Here is an 8,768-nt window from a genome sequence, read left to right on the forward strand (position 1 = left end):
GAGAGAGAGGGAGGGAGGGGAGGGGGGAAGGGAGAGAGAGGGAGAGAGGGAGGGGGAAGAGAGAGAGAGGAAGGGAGGGGGGAGAGAGAGAGAGAGAGAAGGGAAGGAAGAAAGGGAAGGGAGGAAGGAAGGAAGGAACAAAGGAAGGAAGAGAACAGAACCCAGTGGGCCTGGAGCGGGAGGACAGCCCCCCACTCCTGCACACCCACCAGAGGAGGGAAAGCCCCAGACACCATGCACCCCTGGGTGCCGACACCAGGCCCAGATTCCCCAAGCCAACAGAGAGCCCCCTGGGTGGGCCTGATGCGGCCCCCAACCCCCATCTGCATTGGAAACCCAGTGACGTCCAGTCCCCGGGTGCAGCAGGACCGCTCAGAGCGGGCACCTCCTGCCCATCCCTCCAGCTTGGAAGGAGGCTCACTTTGATGGAGGCTCAGGGAACTTGAGAGGCAGACCTGGGTCACCCAGGGGTGAACCCAGCTCCCCACGTCCTCCCAGCACAGGGCAAGTGAAGGGCAGGGCAGGGACGTGCCCCTCCTCAGGAGTCCTGGCAGCCTTCAGGCAGACACCCAAGCTCTGAGCCTCACATCATCTACGCCTCGGCCCGAGAGCCAAGGAGAGGGCGCCGGCCCGAGAGCCAAGGAGAGGGCGCCGTCTGCCCGAGCCCCACGCCCACCCTCTGCTCTCACCTGGTCACTAATGCCTGGCAGGAGGCTGGAGCCAGCCCTGGCAGTGCGTGCCCAGCACACACAGCTGCCAGCCACAGTACGGGCACAGAAGAGCCCAGGAAGAGCAGGGCTGGGACGGCCCCAAGCGAGGTCCCCAGTCATCCTGAGAGCACCAAGAGGCCGGTGGCCATGGAGATGAGGGGGGCAGCTGGGATCCAGGATGGGGAGGGGCCTGTTCACACCTCCAAGCAGAGCTGGGGCTGGAACCCGGCTGCAGGGGGTGCGGCTTCAAGGAGAGGAGGGGGTGCAGCTGGCAAGATGGTGGCAGGGCAGGCAGGCCACAGGGAAGTGAGGACAGCAAGTGCAGGGGGACAGGCCATGGCAAGTGCCCCCAGGCTCATAACCTCTCTGGCACCTGAGGCTGAGCCAAGTGGGTGCCTGGGTTCTGGCCCCAACCTACATCCCCCCATCTCTGGACACAGGGGCCAAGTTTCCATTTGTAAAGAAGCCAACTGCCTGGCCCTGCCAACAGCCTGGGGAGACTGCAGAGCCCTGGGAATGGCCAGTCTGTCCGTCTTGCCTGAGCCGGGACACACATACACACACACACACACACACACACACAAACACAGTTGGCATTCTCAAAATCAGGGCACAGACGTGGCCCCGAGCCAGAGCCAGCTGTGTGGCCACCCACAGCTGAATGGCTGGAGCCCCCTCCTCAGGCCCACCATACGAGGCAGGCGGCAGCCTGGTCTGCTGGCTTGGCTCCCCACCAGGCCAGGGAGAAGGGCCTGGGATCAACCACAGCCCAAGCCACCCTTGGACCCCCTTTTATTCCTATTTCACAGAATGAGAAACTGAGGCCTACCGTAGAGAAGTAAGGCACCCGAGCACAGAGCAGGTGACCAGGACAGCAAGACTCTGCTGTCCAAACGGAGAGAAGCTGTGCTGGGCAGGAGGGCCAGGGGCCCCGAGGATAGGGCAGACCAGGCCCCAGCATCCTCTCTGCCTGGAGGGTGATGACCCAGTCCAGGCGGCTGTAGAAGGTGGCCCAACTCCTGGTCTCCCCGACCCAGCCTGCCTGGTCCCCCCCGGCAGTCAGATCTGCACAAGAACTGACATCACCCCAGCACAGGACAGGATGGCATTCACAATGCTTGAGCTGGGCCAACCAGAGGACAGCGGGCACGCACCACCCTCCTCCTGCCAGATGCCCACGCACACCCACCACTTGGCCTCCTATGTACACGCCCTTCTTCCCGCCCGCAGCCATCTTGGGCCTCTCAGGGAGAGCAGCGAGTGCCCCCCCCTTGGGCATCTTGTTCCTTGCGGGCTCTCAGGACCAAGGACAGCACCTGGCACAGCTCAGAGAGCTCAGGAACACGCCTGCCACCACACAATGGGATGCCGGGGGCAGCTGCTCACATCCTGGCTCTGGGGAGGGGACAGGAGCACCTCAATGTCCCAACCGACTTGCACCCTGCTAGGGAACCCGACCCTGGTGCTTGCCAGGGGCAGGTCCCACCATGGAGGAGGCAGGCGGGGTGGCCGTGGCAGGGTGGCCCGTGGCTGGGGGGGGCAGAGGTGGCCCCCAGGGTACTCCTGCTGCAGTGGGCACAGTTGTCCTGAGAGGCTCTCCTGGGCTCACCCCCAGGGTGAGGCCACACAGGGACATCCCCAGAGCCCAGAACAAGCCTGCTGATGACACAGGTGCCAAGAGGGAACAAGACATCAAACCAGGAACCCAGACACCTGGGCCAGAGGTTGCCCACTGCCTACTGCCCACCAGACAGGGCCACAATGCTGCCACCCCCCGCGGAATGACAGATGTCACTCTCAGGGCCAGATTAGTTTGCTAAGGCTGCTGTGACAAGGTGCCATCGACCGGGTGGGACACTGAATGGCAGAGGTGCCCTGCTCAAGTCCTGGAGCTGGGGAGTCTGAGGTTGGGGGCTGCCTGGAGCCTTTCTTTTTCTTTCTAGCCTCGCTGGGTTTTGAACCCAGGGCCTGGTGCGCGCTGGGTGAGAGCTCGCCACTGAGCCACGCATGCCCCAGTGAGCGTATAGACCAGGTAGGCACAGGTGTGTTAGTATGTGTCTACAAATACCTAAAAGAACACACTTACACACGCGTGTACACACACACACACACACACACATACCCCTTCTGTTTTTGAGATGGGTCTTGCCCTGTTGCCCAGGTTGGCCTTGAACTCCTGGGCTCAAGCAATCCTCCTGCCTCAGCCTCCCCACCAGTAGCGGGGACTACTGTAGGTGACACCATGCCCAGCTGGGTGGGTTGGCTCCTTGTGACACCTCTCCTTGGCATACAGATGGCTGTTCTCCCGCGGGTCCCTGCATGTCCCTCTGCACATGTCCACGTCCAAACTTCCTCTTCTTACAAGAGCACTGGTGGTAGTGGACGAGGGCCCCCGTCACCTCCCTTGACCTCCATGACCTCAGCGAAGACCCCATTCTTAAACAAGGTCACATTCTGAGGGTCCAGGGGTTAGGAATCCCCATAGAAGTTTTGGGGTGGACATAATTCAACCCTTAAGAGGCACCAAAAGCCACTTAGATATAACCACAGTCTGCCGCTCTCCAAAGGCCACAGTTGTAAAAAGAAACAAAGTCCATCCACAGGGGCAGCGTGAGCCTGGTGCTGGGTCTAGACAGGGGGAGGGGCAGGGCAGTGACAAGTGTCCAGAGCTGCCAGGGACAGGAGCTGCACTCTCTGGCCTTCTCTGTTTTCATCCACACACAGGGGGTGACAAGGCACCACTGCCCTTGGTCTCATAGGGTCTTAACAAGATTCTGTCTAAATTGGTCCAGCAGACAGAGTGGGTGGCGGGGACCACCCTCCCTCCACCCCCATCACCGAAGAACCATCAAGATATCGTCACCCGCCTGTCATCCCAGCAACTCGGGAGGCTGAGGCAGGAGAATCACAAGTTCAAGGTCAGCCTCCACAAATTAGTGAGGGTCTGAGCAACTTAGTGACACCCTGTCCAAAAAAATTAAAAAAGGGCTGGGGATGTGGCTCAATGCTAAGAAGCCCCTGGGTTTAATCCCTGGCACTAAAAAATAAAAAACAAAACAACATCCCGGCCAGGGACGCAACTCCTTGGTGGAGCGCTGGCCTAGCCCGGTGAGGCCCAGTGCTGCAAAGAGAAAGCAAAAATCGCCATCTGGCCACATCACGTAGTTCTATTATGCGCACGTAGAAATATGTGACAATGACTCCCGCCATTACGTACAAGCAGGATTCACCAGTAAAATCACAGGAGAAAGAAAACATCGACTGGAGCCCGGCGAGCACCCTCGGCCCCACCCCAGGCTGGCCACCACGGGGGACAAAGGGTCAGCTGATGTTCACCCACAGGGCGGCACCTGCCCCTTCACTATGTTGGACCCAGAACCCGCGTAGGTGTTCGTGGTGCTGGGGGTCCCCGTGCAGTGACCCCTGCTGTGTGAGCCGCTCCAGCCCGTGCCAGCCAGGACGGCCACCGCTCTGCGGCTCTGATGAATATCGACTCGCTCTCACCAGCCCATGAAGACACCTGAGCGCTACTTACCAATGGGGACACGGAGGCACAAAGCGACGGTTCCACAACTAACCAACAGCTCCTCAGGGCTTGCACTCATGCCCTCTGGCCGTGGAGCAGGTGCCCTGAGTCACACTGTCCTGACATCCTCAAGTCCAAAACCAACTCTCCTCCTGGAGCTCAGGGTGAGACAACCAGGGCAGAGCTTCAGACTGGAGGCCAGGAGGGCACCTGCTGTGTGGAGCCCTGCAGCGCCTCCGCCCACTGGCCCTGGCCCTCGCCCGCCCCAGCTGTGTGTCCTGTGCACCTTCCATTGGGTGCCCGGCCTCCAGGGGCTCTCCATTGCTCCTGCAGACGCCCGCCTCTCCTTGCTGTGCAGGAAGTGCCTCTCCCCTCCAGCCCTTGGCACGTGCCCTCTGCAAATGGAACACGGGCTGCCTGGGGCAGGTGGGTACACCCGGAGCCATGCACACCCGCACACCCGGCCTCGTGCCCTCCGTGTGGGAATGGGGGCGGCACCCACCTCCAGGAGAGACCCTTCATGGAGGAGCATAAACCCAGCTCCTGCAATTGCCACCGAGGACCCCAAGCAGGAAGATTAACCGGATCAAAAGGTACTGCCAGCCGCCATCCCCTCTAGTCCCCCTCTACTTGCATTCCGGACCCTCTGGGGCTGTACTCAGGACCACAGAGCCGCCATCCCTCTGTCCTATCCACTGTCCCTCGCTTGGGCATTAATGTTAAGTACGGTGACATGAAATGCCACTTCCACAAGAGGAAGTCACTCCAAACTCTGAGCTCCCTCGGTTCTGGCTGCTGGAGCACCCAGAGTCAAGTCACCTCCAAAGGACAGCAGAAGTGTCCTCCGGCTTCGTCAGATTTGGGCGACCCTGGGTTTCCTTGGCCCTGATTTTCTTTAATCTCATTCCACCACATTTAGCACAGTGAATCATCTGAGTCCTTTCTGGAATCAGAGGAAGAACATACGAGACCTTTCAGAGATGTGTCCCCTCCTCTCTGTCCCCTCCCAGGGGAGGAAAGAAGCTGAGTGTGAGCCAAGTAGTGAAGCAGGAAATAGCTCGCGCTTCACACAGGGAACAGCCTGAGCAGGAGAGGGACGGAGGTGGAAAGTCCAAGGACACAAAGTGCCACTCCTCCTGCCATGTGGCTGCACCTGTCTCTCGGGAGTTCCTCGGGAGTTCGTGGAGGGTGGGTGGAGCCCAGCGCTCACACTGCGCCCTGCTGGGGAGCTCCTGCGGCCCCTCCCTGAGGGCCTCCCAGGGCTACCTGGGACTCAGCGCTGCATATGGAGGTGGCCGGGCAGGCGGCAGGCTGGACTAGAGCAGCCCAGGACTGCCCAGGGCACTCGAGGAGCTGGAAACTCAGGCCCTCCCTGGAAGCCGGATCTTCCGCCCTCCCATCCCCAAAGGCAAGGAAGGCAAAGAAGGGAGGGAGTGGGAGGGAGGGTCACCTCCCAGGCCGCAGCTGCAGTCGGGAGTGTGACCCCAGCCAAGGAAGCAGAGATGCTACACTAGAGGGAAGCCGCTGCACGGGGCCCTAAACTTGGACCTTGTTGACAGTAACCACCTGCCTGGCCCCTCTGCTTGTGCAGGGAGACGGTCACTAGCCTTCTGAAGCACCCTCCCTGGAGGCAGGACTTCCGGGTTTCCGTTGTGGTGACCCTGATCGCGCAGCCCAGAGAAAAAGGAGGGGTGGGATGGTGCTGGGACAGCTGGGGCCCAGGTCCACACTGGCAGCCTCATCCCACTCTCCAGGTCATGGAGGGAGAGTCTCCCCTTGTCCCAGGCCAGGGCTGGGGCAGGACAGGCAGCTTGGGCCACCTCGTCTATTCCCCACCCCACTCCAATCAGAGCAGAGCACTCGGGTCCCCCACAAGTCGCACTGCGGAGGGTGGACACCCACACTCTGTGTCCTATAGTAAATAGCTGATGGACCATGGGTCTGCCTCTGCCATCAAACTGTGAGCCCCCAGGGACAGTGATGCCACAATCCTCAGGTCCTCACCCAGCACACACAGGTACCCCAACTGCAGCTGACCATTACACCAAGTGTGCCCAGCTCCGCGTCCTACTCCCAGCCCCAGAGACCATGTATGTGGCCTGTCCCTACCCCGCCGGCAGCTGAGCAGATGGGGGATGGCCCCTTATGCAGGCTGGGACATCAGTCAGGGTCTGTCTCCCTCTCCCTCTGTCTCTTAGGGAGCGCCATTCGGGGACCCAGGGACTGCAGCCGAAGCCCTCATCCAGGACGGCCACCGGGGACCAGGCCAGGCTCACACTCAGGAGCCAGGAGGGCCAAATGCAGGGAGCAACAGCAGAGACCAGAGACGGACAGATGCACCCCGAGAGGCTGAGAAAATGAAACAACAGTCCAGAGACAGGGAAGGGGGGGCTTCCAGGGCCCGGGGCCAGCTGCCCAGGACTGCCCTCTGCCCAAGGTCCCGTTCCCTGCTCTTAACTCCCTTTCACTTAACCTAATTGAAGGACACTTCCTTTCCCTGAGACAAAATAATCCCAAAGCCGGGACATCACAGGGTGCCCCCCAACCGCAGACCATGTCCACCACTCACAGTTTATAAAGAGCCAGGTGGCCTTGGACGAGGCTCGTCGCCGGGGTCTGGCCAGCGTGGGAAAGAAGGGAGAAGAACCCCAAATGGAGGGAGCCGGGAGCCCGTTTAGACTTTGTTACTGAGCAGGGGGAAGGAGGTGTGGGAGGAAGGCGTGACCACAACTGTGCTGTAGGGAAGTGAACTCCGAAACAGGCAGGAGGCAGCACACTCCAAGCACACAGTAGGTGCTTAGCAAATGCAGAGGGTAAACACAGCAACCTCTCTGCACCAAGATGTCCTTGCCTGTAAAACGTGGACAGCATTGTTAAAATGCCCACAAGTGACCGTGTGCGTTTGAGGCACTCCCAGCAGCTCCAGGCAGAGCGGCCACCTCCTCGCACTTTTTTTGTTTAACCTGCACAAAGGTGGAAGTGGTTGTCCCAAGAACCCCTGGGCAGGGGCCCAGGGGGACACCAACACAGCTTCTGTTGATGTGGCAGGGTCAGGGACCTGGGGGACCCCACAACAGGCAAGTCTGCCAGGGGCTGTGGGCTTTCCCACGGCCAAGGGAGGAGGTCACAGTGAGGGAGGACAGCAGGCCTGGGCAGCACAAGCAGCAGGGCCGCTGCAGGTGGGCAGGACAGCCCAGGCAGCGGGTGCCTCTCTCCCCAGTGAAGGCTGCAGAGCCACAGCCAGCACAGTAATGACACACACTCTGTCACAGGGCAAACAAGTCGCTCAATAACTCAAAAGACAGATACTGAAGTATCAGGCTTACAAACAGGAAATCGGGCACAGAGAGACATAGTGACTTGCCCAAGGTCACACAGCTGCTAAGCAGGGCAGGCTCAGTCTCCGAACCCAGGCTTAGTCTCAGAACCCTAGAGCGCGGCCGAGGTGCTGGGAAGGGATCAGTGCCCCTGCAGGCAGATCCCCTTGCTGGGATTTCAGGTGCAAACTTCTAGCTACTCTCTTCCTGGCAGACGCTGCCAACTGCCTGGGCTGGCAGGTGTGTTTTTTGGGGGGTCCTCTCAGGCCCCTCCACCTGGCTTTTCTGCCTTTGGGGTGCCTGTCTCCATCCTCCTTGTCTGTCCGGGAGCCTGCACACCAACATCACTTCCAAGCCAGGCACTGCAGACACGGATGCATCCTGTGCTCGTAGGCACCTACTGTATGCAGGCAGGTACCTGAGAGACTTCCTCTGACAGCAACCCCTCTCCTCAGCAGGGTCTCCCGAGCCTTGAAACCCATGCTCCAGGCACCTAAATCCTTGGCTGCCCCTCTAAAGTGACTAGACCCCCTACCTCCTTTCCTGACCTCAAGCCTTGGCCTGAGCTATTTCCCCAGCAACAAGCCCCCTCAGCGTCCTCGCAGGAAGCTCCATCAGGCTCCTGGTCCCCCCAACACAGTCCACTGGTCCCTCCCTCCTCTATGCCCCAGACTCCCCACGAATGCAACCATCAGGCACAGCTGTGCTGTGCTCCTGGGGAGCAGCCAGGCTGGGGTCCTGAGTACCTGGCAGCCCCTGGCAGTGCTAGACCGGGTGGCAGCGGGTGGGTGAATGAAGAGCTCCTTGTTTACATTTACAACTCAGGGAAGGAGGCCTCTGGCACACAGCGCCCACGTGGTGCTCCCCACACACCCCAACACAGCCCAGGTCGCCCATCCCACCAGCCTCTCTGGGGCATCTTACAGGCTGGGGGAGACCCCCTCACCACCGGCTCCAGTGTCTTACCCAGGCCCACATCCCCAACTCAACCAGAACCGAGAAGCGGGATCTCAGGTTTGGGAAAGCGCTGATTGTGTCACTCCCCCCAAGCTGTCCCTCTGTCCGACTTTCCTGGGGTGGGGCTCGGCCTGCGTGGCAGTGCCCAGTGGGCACTGGCAGGACACAGGCTCCGCCTGAAAGGTCCACGCGGGCGGGCCCAGGAGGCCCAGCCAAGCATCCTCCGCCACTGCCCCTCCCTGGGGGGAGGGCAAAAAA

At 60.6% G+C, this 8,768-nt stretch overlaps 1 protein-coding gene across 1 annotated transcript in view; it reads right to left on the bottom strand.

Annotated features, from left to right (window-relative positions):
• Positions 1 to 1,737, bottom strand: part of Clip2 (CAP-Gly domain containing linker protein 2) — a 45,045-nt gene extending 43,308 nt beyond the window's left edge. Inside the window, exon 1 of the mRNA XM_048790085.1 lies at positions 1,540 to 1,737. The gene's annotated coding sequence lies outside the window, so the exon portion shown is untranslated. The remainder of the gene's footprint in view (positions 1 to 1,539) is intronic.
• Positions 1,738 to 8,768: the final 7,031 nt, after the last annotated feature.

This window comes from Marmota marmota, unplaced genomic scaffold (genome assembly GCF_001458135.2).
Source record: "Marmota marmota marmota unplaced genomic scaffold, marMar, whole genome shotgun sequence".
Classification (NCBI taxonomy): Eukaryota; Metazoa; Chordata; class Mammalia; order Rodentia; family Sciuridae; genus Marmota; species Marmota marmota.